The sequence below is a fragment of the Chrysochloris asiatica genome, unplaced genomic scaffold (assembly GCF_000296735.1).
Source record: "Chrysochloris asiatica unplaced genomic scaffold, ChrAsi1.0 scaffold00156, whole genome shotgun sequence".
NCBI classification, from domain to species: Eukaryota; Metazoa; Chordata; class Mammalia; order Afrosoricida; family Chrysochloridae; genus Chrysochloris; species Chrysochloris asiatica.
Window position 1 is genome coordinate 2,517,456 of NW_006408674.1, and position 14,086 is coordinate 2,531,541.

Genomic DNA, 14,086 nt, shown 5'->3' on the forward strand with positions numbered 1-14,086 from the left:
TTTACCTAAGAGAAAAAAAAATAAGTCCACACACTGGATTAGACATGTAAATATGGTCAAAATGGTAAATGTTTTGCTGTATATATATTGCTATGATAAAAAAAAATTGAAAAAACATAAATAAATAATTAAAATTTTAAAAATATTTACACAAACAAGTATACTCAAATTGTTTTTAGAAGTTCATTCATAATAGTCCCAAACCAGAAACAACCAAAGTGTCCATCAATAGAGGAAATGAGGAAACAAAATGACATAGCCCTACAACGAAATCTTAGTCAAGAATAAAAAGAAAGTTATACACACAGCACATATAACTTTAAAGCATTATGCTAAGCAAAAGAAGCCAGACACAAAAATACATACTGTATAATTGTTTTTATATGAAATATTTGAACAAGCAAAATTAATCTTGCAAATCAGCAGTTGCCTGGGGCTAGGACTGAGGTGGAGTGTGGGGCATAGATGGTCATTTTTTGAGGTGATTCTAGTTCTCCATATCTTGGTTGTGCTGATGGTTAGAGGGGCATTTACACTTGTAAAAACTCTCTGAAATAAAAATAACATCATCAAACTGTACACTTAAAATGGGTACATTTTATTATTTGTAAACTTTCCTTAACAACACTGACTTTAAAAAAAATAATAATACTATAGCACAATTTTTTAGTAACAGAAACATTAGTTTCCCATTCCTGAGTGACAATGAATAGAATGGTGGATGGGGGAAGGAAGGGCCACTCAAAACAACAACAGCGAAAAACAATGTCCTGATTTGTATTCCTTCTTTGAAGGGAAGATGCTTTATTCAGTCCTAGAAAAGTTGCTCTAGGTCGATTTGAACTAAAAGGTCATGGTTCAAACTCACCAGCCACTCCTTGGAAACCCTATACAGGGTCACTATGAGTTGGAACTGACTCAAAGGCACTTAACAACAACAACTCCCAAAAAAGAGGTCAGAATTCTCAAAGGAGCATCAAAGCTAAAAGGAGAAAACGAAAAGTGAAACATTCATGTCCTGTTAGCCTGCAGCTCCTTCTTCTCACTAGAAACTTCGGTTTTGTCTGAGGTCTACTAATGGCAGATGTCAAGCGCAGGTTACAGGTCTCTGTTTGAACTCCTTTTGTCTCTGGGCAGGGTAAAAGCCTACTAATAGAGGCCTTTACGCCTCGGCCAGCATCTTAGACCCCTGGCAATGGGGTGGGCCAGAAGCCAAGACCTGCTTCTCTGGTAAGAGCAGAGCTGGTTACCCAGAAGAAACTCAGGGCTAGCTGGACTAAAGGCCATACTCACTGGGTAAACCTTCAGGGAGTGCCGCCACACATCAGGCCATTCTAAACACAAAAACTAAGGGTTATTTTCAATTCCTCTTTCTCCATCTCTCCCACATTCAACCCATCCCCAAATCTCTTGTTCATTCTAATTCCATACACATTTCAAAATTATCCACTTTCTTGACCCTTTCTGCCAAGATCCTAGTCCACGGTTCCATCATCTTTGCATTAGTCTCTACTTTTATCCTCCCTGTTCTGGTGTGGCGCTTTGGGTTAATGCACTGGACTGCAAGGGCACTTTGAACTGCAAGGTCAGTGGCTCAAGCTCACCAGCTGCTCCTTAGAACTCCTAAACAAGGTCGTTATGAGTCAGTACCAACTCAAAGGCAATTAACAACAACATAACCAATATGGGAGTCCTGGTGTGGCACTGCGGGTTAATGCACTGGTCTGCAAAATCGGTTTGCGCTGCAAGGTCGGCAGTTCAAACTCACCAGTCGCTTCTCAGAAACCCTATCCAGGGTTGCTATGGGTCAGAACCAACTCAATGCCATTTATCAACAACAACAATAACCAATATGCCAGAAGAACAAATAAATCTACCTTGGGGGAAGTACAGCCAAAAAAGTCCTTATAAGGAAGGATGGAAGGGCTTGTAATCATTGCAATGAAACGATGAGTGTAAAACTGATATTCTCCCATGTAAACTATAACTCAATTCACAATAAAAACTTTCAAAAAAGAGAGAGAGGATGGAGAGACTTTGTCTCATGTGTTCTGAACATGTTATCAGGAGGAACAAGTGCCTGGACAAAGGCATCATACTTGTAGAGTAGAGGTCAATAACAAAGAGAAAGACCCTGACAAGATGGACCGAAACAGCGGCTACAACAATGTGCTTAACGTTACAAATTGTGAGGATGGCGTAAGACCGTGCAGTGTTTTGTTCTGTTATACACAGGGTCATTGTAAGTCGAAAGCGACTCAACAACACTTAACAACAATAACCAATCCACCGAGTCTCCAAGTGGCACAAACGGTTGAGTACTGGGTTACAAAACAAAAAGTTGGCAGTTTGATCCCACCCAGAGGCACCTCGGAAGGAAGTCCTTGTGATATGCTTCAAAAGATCACAGCCATTGAAAACGCTATGGAGCACAGTTCTATTCTACTCCAATACATGGACTCTTCATGAGTGGGAACCAACCCAACCACAACTGGTTTGTTTTATATAATCTATCCACAGCAACAAAATGGTATTTCTAAGAAATAAATTAAATGATATAATTCGTTGCTTAAAATGATCCAAAGATTTTTTTGTTACTTTTAGGAAGAATGCCCAGATTCTTAAGCCCTTTAGAACTTTGCATGATCCATTCCTGCCAACCTCTCTGGAACCATCTGATGCCCCCTCCTTCTTTTCAACAATGATGCTTTAGCCACTCTGACTTACCCACCTTCCCATCTCAGGGTCTCCCTTCGCTGAGCTTCTCTCTCTCCTCATATGTTCTTCCCACCCTTCACCTAGCTTGTATTGAAAGTTGTAGCTGAAAGTCTCATCCTGTTCTCTTATGGTCACAGTCTACCTTGTAATTTTTTTTCACGTAATTATATATTTATTTGTAAGATTATTTGTTTCATTGTCTGTTTTCCTAATTACAATTTACAAAGGCAACAACGGCATCTGATGTATTCATCACTGGATCCTCAATACCTAGAATGTAGCTGGCACATGAAGTCTAAACAAATAGTTTTAAATGCATGGATGAATGAATAAAGGGACAAGACCAAGTATTTCTTCACATGAACTGGTTGGTTGGTTATGTGTTGTGGAGTTGGTGCTGACTCATAGGACCCTGCACAGGGTTTCTGAAGCTGTAAATCTTCACCAGAGCAGAAAGCCTTATCTTTTGCCCACTGAATAGCTAGTAGTTTCAAACTGCTGACCTTGAGGTTAGCAACACAATTCATAACCACTATGCTACCAGACATGGTGGTGGTGGTGGTTATGTGCCATGGAGTTGGTTCCGACTCATAGCGACCCTGTACATGGTTTCTGAGGCTGTAAATCTTTACGGGAGCAGAAAGCCTCATCTTTCTCCTGTGGAACAGCTGGTAGTTTTGAACTGCTGACCCTGAGGCTAGCAGCCTGATTTGTAACCACTACACTACCAGAGCTATCAGAAATAGAGGACCAGTATTTAAGGACCAAAAAGATTGGTCTTCAATATCACCATATATATATCTGTACACACACACATTTGTTCTTGCTCTCTCCACACCTAATCATGATACTGAAAGATGGTACCAGGTTCAGAAGAGCTCCTTGGCCACATAATTGACAGGGATGCTCAGGTACAGCTCTCCCCTTTCTTTCCTTATTTATCCTCTAGTAGGGACATTACGGAATAGTAACTCCCTCTAAAGAGTACTGGTGTTGCACTGTGGGTTAATGTCCTGGACTGCAAAGTCAGTTAGAACTGCAAGATCGGTGGTTCAAGCTCATAAGCTGCTCCTTGGAAACCTTACACAGGGTCACGATGAGTCAGAACCGACTCCACGGCACTTAACCACAACAACCATCTCTAAACCTGAAGCTTATAGGGTTCCCAGAGAACATGGATTTCTCTTCTAGAGAAAGAACACCCCACTCAGCTAAAGCAGCAACACAATCCTAGTCCCAGCAGAGACATAGCAGGGCAGCTTCATGCTGAGAGTGTGCCTCTGTGAAGACCTGTGAGTTCCCAAGGACAACCCAGGTGCAGACAGACACCATCCTCCCAGGTGTGGCTAGCAGTCAAGTCAGTGTATCACTATGGGGATGCAGGGGGTGTGGATTCCACTGATGGCATCAAAATGACTCTCTGTAAGACTTTGTACAGCATTTCAGCAGAAATTTATTGTTTTTATAAAGCTATCCCTGTTAGTTATAACAACAAAAACATTTTTATAAGTTCAGCTTACATATATCAATATACATACAAGGCTAAAGCTCTATGCTAATTTACTTTCTGAACCAAGGTCAGACTGTCATTATGACCCAATTACAGCGATGCTTTGAATCACATGGTTTCCTCTGCACACACTAATGTAGTTTAGAGGTGTAATTTTAATTTTGTTAGGTTTTATGTCACTGCTATTTCCATTAGAGTCCTGGGGTGGCACTGTCGGATAAAGCACAGGACCTCAAAGTCAGTCGGTGGTTCAAACTTACCTTGGAACCCTTGGTTCTCCGCTCCTTGGAAACCCTACACAGGGTTGCTCTGAGTTGGAACTGATTTGACTTAACAACGACAACACAGCCATTCCATTTAGTGATTTACAGTGATTGTAACTTACAAATAACATTAGTACAAAAACATGGTTTAAGGATTCTGTACAATCTGGTTCAGGAGGAGGTCCATGGGGTGACATCACAAGTTACCACGCTGGGGTGATAGATACAACCCTAGTGATACCATGGGTCAAGTCCTTGGTTGCAAAACACAGAATACACCGCAGTTAGTTTCAACAGGAAGGTATCTACTAGGGGCTGAAAACAGATCACAGATCACTGGAGGGACTAAAGGAACAGAGATTGGAATGAGTCTTCAGGAAGCACCCCCAAAACCGTAATACAGAATTGGGCAGCCCAGAGACCTCTTCTTGTGGTCAAGAAGTTGCAGAAGTCAGCTTCCAAGAAGTTGCAGAAGTCAGCTTCCACTCCAGCCAACTCCAGGAAGCGGCCTTCTGAAACAGGAAGCTACCAGTTCTCAAACTGTAAAGCCTGCAACACAGTCTCTGCCATATTTCTGTTCCTACATACCTCTAATTGTTTTTAAGTGCCATAGAATCGGTACCGACTTACAGAGATCTTGTACAGGGTTGCCAAGGAGCGGCTGGTGGGTTTGAACCAGTTGTTGTTAAAAATGCCGTTCCAAACCATAGAGACCCTGTATAGAGTTTCCAAGGAGCAGCTGGTGCGCTTGAACCACTGACCTTACAGTTCAAACGACTTTGCTGTGTGACTCATTAGCCCACAGTGCCGCCCCAGGAACCAGTTAGCAGCTCAGTATTTATTCTACAACACCACACCATGTCTGATCAGTAGAAAGTAATTCATACCTTGTAATCTAGGTAAAAGAGAGTGTAGGAAACACCATTTTCAGCTCTAGTCTCTCCATTAGAATGGGTATGTGTCTACAAATCATGTGTCTGTGGTATGTGGTTTGTTGTACTTCACTGGCCCTGGTGTGTGTCCTTTTTTTTTTTTTTTTAATATTTTATTGTGTTTCCAGTGAACATTGACATAGAAAATTCGGTTTCCTATGCATATTGTACAGTGATAGTTGTTGTTAAGTGCGGTGGAGTCAGTTCCGACTCACAGTAAGCCTGTATAGGGTTTCTGAGGAGCGGCTGATGAGCTTGAACGGCCTACCTTGTGGGTCAAGCCGACCTTGCAGTCTAGTGCATTAACCCACAGCGCCACACCAGGACTTGCATTTTTTCACAGTCTATCAATGTTCCCTTTAGTTGGGTTCTGGTTCTTTCACTTCCAGTGTTTGTTTTCTCTGCCCCCTTATCGTCTCATCTTTACTGTAAAGTAATTGTTGACCTGGTCTCATATAGATGTTTTTTTTTAACAAGGCACCATACTCATGGGTAAAGTTTTTATTTTATGTGCCAATCTGTTATTTCGCTAAAAGATGACCCCAGGGGATAGATTTGTTCCAAGGTTTAAAAAGTATCTCAGGATGATAGTCTCAGGGGTCCTGTAGTTTCAACTGTAAATCAGGATTTTTTGAGATTTTGAGTTCCGGTCTACATTTTTCTCGCATTCTATTTGGCCCTGGGTAGAAAAGTCAATAGTGGCAGCTAAGCACCAGCTAGTTCTTCTGGTCTCGGGACAGATGAAGCTGTGGCTTACATAAGCTGTTAGCCTTGGAGACTAGTTTTTTCTCTAAGACTTTGCTTCTGGTGAATAGACACCAAATGGTTGTATACTGTAAGATTGCAGATGCTATTCGCTTCCCTAGGTTAGAGAACACGAATTCTGTGACTATATTATGCCAATACGACTGAGTTATCCTGTGAGATTGAAGGTCCTAAACCTTAAAGCTCAGAAAATCTATCTCACAAAATGTTTGGTTATGTCTGAGAAGGATCTGTGATTGTCGCTTCTGACTTTGTAAGAGCATACACACATATCTGTACATACCAAAAAAGCCAAAGCAAATCCACTGCCATCAGATTGATTCCAAGTCACAGCAATTCTATGGATAGGGTTTCTGAAGCTGACAGTGTTTACGGGAGCAGAAAGCCTCATCTTTCTCCCTCAGAGTCATGTACATATAATACTTGTATCTGTGCACACTTATGTACATACTTGTACCTACCTGTCTACATACATACAAATGTGTGACCACACACTCTCTTTTTGGTTTTTGTAGGTTCTGTTGCCAAATTACACATCATCTTCTTTAGTACAAACATGCTTTTTTCTTATAAGCTTCTGAGTGGCACTGTTTACTTGGGTCAAGCTGTGCTCATTACACCCACATTAGTGCTAATTTTCCCATCAAAAATAACAAGTATCCATGATCTAGAGTGATTCTCCCTCCCCCTCCCTCTTCACATCCCTGGTAATAAACAATGAGCATCGGTCTCAATATATACATTAATTCTTGTCTTTTTATAAAAATGGTATATAATTTACTTTTTCACTTAGCATTATATTCTTTAGATCCATCTATGATCTGTGTCATGGGCTCATCACTGTGTTTTATGGTTATGTAAGCCCTGGTGTGGCGCTGTAGGCTGATGCGTCAGACTGCAAAGTTGTTTGAACTGCAAAGCCGGTGGTTCAAGCTCACCAGCTGCTCCTTGGAAACCCTATACAGGGTCGCTATGGGTCGGAATTGACTCAATGGAACTTAACAACAACATATATTTATTTGTATATTGTTGTTGTTAAGTGCTGTCAGGTCCGTTCAACTCACAGCAACCCTGTATAGGATTTCTGAGCCTGGAAATCTTTGTGGGAGCAGAAAGTCTCATCTTTCTCCCACGCAGTGGTTGTTGGTCTCTAACCACTGACCTTGCGGTTCACAGTCCAGTTCTTATCCTACGGAGCCACCATACTCATATATATGTGTGTGTGTGTGTATGTGTGTGTGTATATATATACACACACACACACATATATATACATGTTGTTGTTGTTATGGGCCGTCAAGTTGGTTCCAACCCATAGCGACCCTGTATAGGGTTTACTAGGAGTGACTGGTGAGCTTGAACTGTCAATCTTACAGTTCAAACTGACTTTGCAGTCCAGCACATTAACCCACAGCACGACTATATGTATATATATGTTATGTATATATACTACATTTTCATTGCTTGTATCGGCCACATTTTGCTTATCCATTTATACTTTGAAGGACACTTAGGCTGCTTCCATTTTTTTTTATATTGTCAATAATGCTGCAGTGAATATTGGTGTCCATTTGTCTGTGTCTCTTGTATTAAATCTCTAGGATATATACATATGAATGGGGTTGCTGGATCATAAAGTATTTCTATTTCTAGTTGTTTTAAGGTGTGTCATACTGTTTTTCATAGTAGTTGTATCAGTTTACAGTCCCACCAGCAAAGGGTAAGGGTCCCAATCTTCCCACATACTTACCAAGCATTTGCTGTTAGCTGTTTGTTTGTTTAGTCAGTGCCATTTAGCTAGGGATTCCTGGTGTGGCACTGCAGGATCAGCACTGGACTTCGAACCACAAGGTCAGCAGTTCAAACCCACCAGCTACTCCTTGAAAACCCGATGCAGGGTCGCCATGAGTTGGAGCTCAGCACTTAACAACAACATTTAGCTAGGGTGAGGTACTAGCTCATTGCAGTTTTGACTTGTATCCACAATCAAAGCCAATGGAAGCAGAAGAAATCAAAGATGCATTTATTGCATGGGGCAAATCTGCTACAAAAGACCTATTTAAAATATTAAAAAGCAAAGATGTCATTTTGAGGACTTAGGTGAACCTGACCCAAGCCAAGCTATTTTCAGTCCCCTCATATGTATGTAAAAGCTGGATAATGAATAAGTAAGATCAAAGAAGACTGGATGCCTTTGAATTATGGAGTTGGCGAAACATGTTGAATATACCATGGGTTTCTAGTAGAACAAACAAATCTGTCCTGGAAGAAGTATAACCAAAATGCTCCTTCAACGGAGATGGGAAGACTTGTTTCACATACTTCAGACATGCTATCAGGAGAGACCAGCCCTTGAGAAGGGTACAATGCTTCGTAGAAGATCATTGAGATGGACTGATACACTGGCTGCAACAATGAGCTTAGACATGACAACAATCGTGAGCGTGGCCCAGGGCCAGGTGGTGTTTTGTTCCTTTCTACACAGGAATCACTGCGACTTGGAACTGACTCAATAGCACCTAATCACAACAACAGCTAATGATGTCACAGTCATCTCTTCATGTGTTTGGTGGCTGCCTGAGTGTCCTCTTTGGTGAAGTGTCTGTTCAGGTCCTTTGAATAAATTTTAATTGTTCTTTTTGTAAATCTTTTTGTTTTTGAGTTGCTAATGTTTTCTATGTGTTTTAGAGATTAGAACCTTATCAGATGTCATCTCCAAAGATTTTTCCCAGTCTGTGGGTTGTCTTAAAAGACCAGAACATGTTTATTGTAAAATATTACAAATTTTTTAATAAAAAATGTGTGCCTGAATCTGAGTGTCAATGGTTCTGTCCCTATGGTCCAACATTCAGAGTGCTCAAGGCCTACTTGCCTGGACATTGAAAAGCTACTGTGTTCCACCCTGCTGTTGGCATACACCCACAGCTTCTTAGAACATTGAATCAAAGATTTCCCCAACCTTCAACTAAAGGTTAGGAGGCCACTTTATCTGGAATATAACATTTCCCAACTAGATGAACAATGACTATTTGCTGGGCTAGCTGAGGAGGCTTAGTAATTTTTCTTGACTTTCTCTGTGCCCTGAAATGCATTAACATGAATTAGGATATTAACACTCTTATGCCCTAGAATCTGCACAGGTGAGGACTACCTTGTTGGTATAGATAAAGGATTAGAATTTATCATCAGAGTTTAAATTCTGAGTCTCTCATGATTTATATGTATTATTAAGGAAGCCATGCACCTCCAGGACCTGTCAATCTTCTCATCTGTAAGACAGACCCAGGACCTATGACCTCATACGGCTGTTGATAAAAACAAATGTAGACAATGACATGACCGTGCTGTGTCAGCTGTGCAGCTATAGGCCCTAGCTATCAAGTAGGCTACATTGCAGAGGCCAACTCCCATGGATATAGTAGGGCTGTCTGAAAAGCTGTGTTGTAAAGGATTCTGAAGCTTGTATCTAGGCTTACTGAAGGGAAAAAAACAAATGATATTATTGAGTAGAAATTCCTGTTTTGATTACCAGAGGTTGTTGGCACTCTGAGGGCATTGGTAAAGAGGGTGCCAAATATGTCATATATTTGCTATTACCACCCTAGATAAGTGGGTGTTGTAATTATCATCATAATGACAGAGGTCAGAGGGTACAGCCTCAGGAAGAAAACACTGTGTCATTAAAGTGGAAGTCAAATACAACTCAACAACAAAAAGACAAACAATGCAATTTAAAAATGGACAAAAGACTTGAAGTTTCTCCAAAGAAGATATGCAAATGGTCAACAAGCATAGGAACAGATTCTCAACATTCAAAAAATTCAAATTAAAACTACAAAGAACCACCACTTAAGACACACTGGGACAGCTATTATAAAAAAAAATTTGATGTCTACACCCGATACTATCCCTGGACTCCTGGTGTAGTTCTGTGGGTTAATACGCCAGACTGCAAAGCCCTTTGAACAGCAAGGTCAGTGGTTCAAGCTCACCAGCTACTCCTCGGGAAACCCTATACAGGGTCACTATGGGTTGGAACTGACCTGAAGGCACTTAACAACAACAACAATACTATCCCTGGATCAACTATGGTGGTGGTGGTGATGTGCCATGGCTACTTTATCTCATAGCGACCCTGCATAGGGTTTCCAAGGCTGTAAATCTTTATGGGAGCAGAAAGCCTCCTCTTTCTCCTGTGGAATGGTTGATAGTTTCAAACTGCTGACCTGAGATTAGCAGCCCGACTCATAACCACTAAGCTCCCAGAGCTCCTTGGCTCAACTATGGAAGAGGTGCTAAGTGGAGAAACAGTTGATATAGGATCACTTTCAAAACCATGAAGTTTCCTTCATATTGAAAGATAACGTTTACATTCACTATCAATCCTTCAATAACCAGTTGTTGTTGTTGTGAAGTGCCACCGAGTTGGCTCCAACTCATAGAGACCCAAGGAGAGGCTGGTGAGTTTGAACTACCAACCTTGCAGGTCAAACTAGCCTTGCTTTAACCCACAGCGCCACAGCAGGACTCTTCAGAGGGATCTAGAAAAAGGAGATGCAGAAAACGAACATGTGCACAATTGACATGTTGTCTATGTATAGGGTTTCTGAGGAGCACCTGGTGGGTTTAAACAGCTGACCTTGTGTTTCAAACTAACCTTGGGGATCCAATGCATTATCTTGCTGCACCACACCAGGGTTTTATACTGTTGTTGTAAAGACTTGATACATTGTGTGACATGCTGTCGAGTTGGTTCTGACCCATTGTTGTTCTTAGGTGCCATTGAGTCAGTACTGACTCATAGCAACCCTATACACAACAAAACGAAACACTGCCCAGTCCTGGGCCAACCTCACAATTGTTGCCACACTTGAGCCCATTGATGCTGCCACTTTGACAATCCATCTCGCTGGGGGTCTTCCTCTTTTTCTCTGACCCTACACCTTACCAACTCGATGGCACTTAACAACAACAACAACAACACCTTACCAAACGTGATATCCTTCTCCAGCGACTGGTCCCTCCTGACAATATGTCTGAAGTATGAGAGACGAAGTTTGGCCATCCTGGCCTCCAAGGAGCACTCTGGCTGTACCTCTTCCGACACAGATCTGTTGGTTCTTTTGGCAACCCATGGCACTTCCAATACTCTCCTCCAACACCATAACTCAAAAGCATCAATTCTTCTACGGTCTTCTTTATTCACTATCATGCTTTCACATGCATATGAGGTTATTGAAAACACCATGGCTTGGGTAAAGTGCATCTTAGTCCTCAAGTTGACATCTTTGCTCTTCAACACTTTAAAAAAGGTCTTGTACAGCAGATTTGCCTAACGCAATATGTCGTTTGATTTCTTGACTGCTGCTTCCATGAGTGTTCATCCAAGAAGAATGAAGTCCTTGACAACTTCAATTTTTTCTCCCTGGATAAGAATGTTGTTTATTGGTCCAGTGGTGAGGATTTTTGTTTTCTTTACATTGAGATACAATCCATACAGAAGGCTGTGTGGTCTTTGATGTTCATCAGTAAGCATTTTAAGTCCTCCTCACTTTCAGCAAGCAAGGTTGTACATCTGCATATCACAGGTTTTTAATGAGTCTTCCTCCAATCCTGATGCCACGTTTTTCTTCATAGAACCCAACTTCTCATATCATTTGCTCAGCATACAGGTTGAATTGTTGTTGTCATTGTTATATGCCGTGGAGTCAGTTCCGATTCATAACGACCCTGTAAATGGTTTCTGAGGCTGTAAATCTTTACAGGAACAGAAGGCCTCATCTTTCTCCCACGGAACAGCTGGTAGTTTCGAACTGCTGACCTTGTGGTCTGCAGCTCGATTCGTAACCACTATGCTCCCAGAGCTCCTTTACATGTTGAATTAGTATGGTGAAAGAATACAACCCTGTCACACACCTTCCTTAATTTGAAACCATTCAGTGTTCCCATGTCTGTTCAAACAACTGCCTCTTGGTCCATGTAGATTCCTCATGAGTGCAATTAAGTGTTCAGGAATACTCATACTTCGCAATATTGTCCATAGCTTGTCACGATCCACAGTGATTCTGTACAGAGTTTTCGAGGAGCAGCTGGTGAACTTGAACCACTGACCTTGCAATTCAAATGGCTTTGCTGTTTGGTGCATTAACCCCCAGCACCACACCAGGACTCCAAGACTTGCTAGAGGAGCAGTATATTCCCACAGACCCAGTCAACACAACATGGTGAAGCTGGATGCTTTCTAGGCTCAGGAAAAAGAGCTGGAGTTCTGACACTGATATGACAGACTACGATGAGCTGAGGGGCTGTTGTAGTTCTGTAGACATGTGTTCTAAGTGTTGGATCCTCATGACAATGACCATGTGCATCATCAACTGAGCACTGAAGGAGGACTTTGGGTTTAAGCACCGTCTCTTGGTATATTTAGAAGGAGAGGTACTCATTGTTGGGTCTATGATGAATCAGAAATTTGTCCTCCTGAAATAATCAAGTATTGAGTCTTATAAAGGGTGGTCCAGATATTAAAGAGATAGTTCATCTCAGTGGGAAAAAAAAATCTCCCCTTTTTTTCAGAAGATCTATAAACATAATAAGGAGTCCTGGTGTGGCGTTGTGTGTTAATGCGCTGGACTGCAAAGTCCGTTTGAACTGCAAGGTTGGTGGTTCAAACCCACCAGCTGCTCCTTGGAAACCCTATACAGGGTCACTATGGGCTGGAACCAACTCAGCAGCACTTAAAAACAACAACAATAAACATTTAAAAAAAATACTCTGAAGAATATGCCTTGGTTGGTCAAAATATTCCTGAAAATAAAGAAAGTTGGGATTAGATTTTAGTCCTTGTTCCTGAAACAATGCATGAGCTTCAACAAGGCTTCCAAAACCTTCACAATTCACCATAGCAGAGGAAATATTTGAAGACACTAGCCAGTGACTGTCAGAGTAACACAAAAATGACCAATCTGGACGCTGGCTAGAGCAGGAGACCAGGCTCAGGTACTGTGTTCCCTAGCTGGATATCAGGGTTAGCAAAGGAATAATCATTTGCTGGAGAGCCCCTGTAGTGATCATCCTAAATGCATTTCTGTCCCTACAGTAAGTGGATCACTTTGATCCATTTGCCATTCTAGCCATAAGTTCCATTTGCCATGAATTGGATATCATTTCCATCAATGAAGAGGAAAATGAAGCTGAATCTGACATCAAACATAGAACCAGAGATTATGAGAAGACCAATTCAGCTCCTTGTCTGCCTGTTTTTGAGCAGTTTCTTGAAAACCTGGATGAATCTTGAAAAGGAAAACTTCTCAAGAAGAATGAGTTACAGGAAGATTTTTTTTAAAAGAACACCACCCTTAAACCAATGCAGATCTTTTCTACCTTCAACCAAGAATCAAATACTTCCAGAGCCAGTTCACGAATAAGTGGCAAAATCATGTGTGCATCTTAATGCTCAAAGTAAAATTTCCTCTCTTGAGAAATAATCGTGTGGGAATGAGTATCAGAGTTCCTGGAAAAAAAGGAAGAATAAGTGATGGTTAGATTTCAGATAAAGTTTGTAAACTTTAATATTATACAAAGATTATATAAAAATATCATCTTTTTTTAAAAAAATAATATTTTCTTTTTATAAAAATAATATAAAATATTTTATTCAAATTTTTATTTGGTAAAAATGATATTATATACAAATATATAATATTATTCCAAGATAATTCTAAGACTGCTCAGTTCCACCAGTTGCCATACACAGCAGTAAGTGAGCAGTAATCTGCCTAAGGCTTTACTCTCAGCTCCCTAGCTACAGCCTCCTGATTTTTCTGCAAGTGAGGACTCTGTTCTTAAACCTCAAAAACATCAGTTAATTGTCCCTGGCATGTATAATCAATCATTTACTA

At 40.9% G+C, this 14,086-nt stretch overlaps 1 pseudogene; it reads left to right on the forward strand.

The window, feature by feature from the left end:
• The first annotated feature begins 2,142 nt into the window (after positions 1-2,142).
• Positions 2,143-13,530, forward strand: LOC102835001 (annotated as a pseudogene).
• The last annotated feature ends 556 nt before the right edge of the window (positions 13,531-14,086 follow it).